Source organism: Pteropus vampyrus, unplaced genomic scaffold, assembly GCF_000151845.1.
Source record: "Pteropus vampyrus isolate Shadow unplaced genomic scaffold, Pvam_2.0 Scaffold297, whole genome shotgun sequence".
Lineage (NCBI taxonomy): Eukaryota > Metazoa > Chordata > Mammalia > Chiroptera > Pteropodidae > Pteropus > Pteropus vampyrus.
Window position 1 is genome coordinate 98,650 of NW_011889078.1, and position 316 is coordinate 98,965.

Consider the following 316-nt stretch of genomic DNA (forward strand, 5'->3'; position numbering starts at 1 on the left):
GAGGCAAGAGTTAGATGCAAGATCATAACTTTGGAGGTAAGCTCTGGAAGCATGGTAATAGAGTGGGAAGGTGAGGCAGGGAAGGAAGGAAAGCCGATAAGATCTTGTTAATTAGCAAATAACCACTGCCTCTTGGCTGCCATGATACCACAATTATTATTTTTATTTGTTTACTTGTCTTATTTTGTTTGGTTTTATTTTGTTTTGTTTTCTGCATAACGTGGCTTCTAAGTTCCCTGTGTGGCCGCTCCATCTCCATATATTTTATGGTTTCTTCTTCTATCTGCCCCTTAAGTCTTGCTGGTCGTCAAAGCCT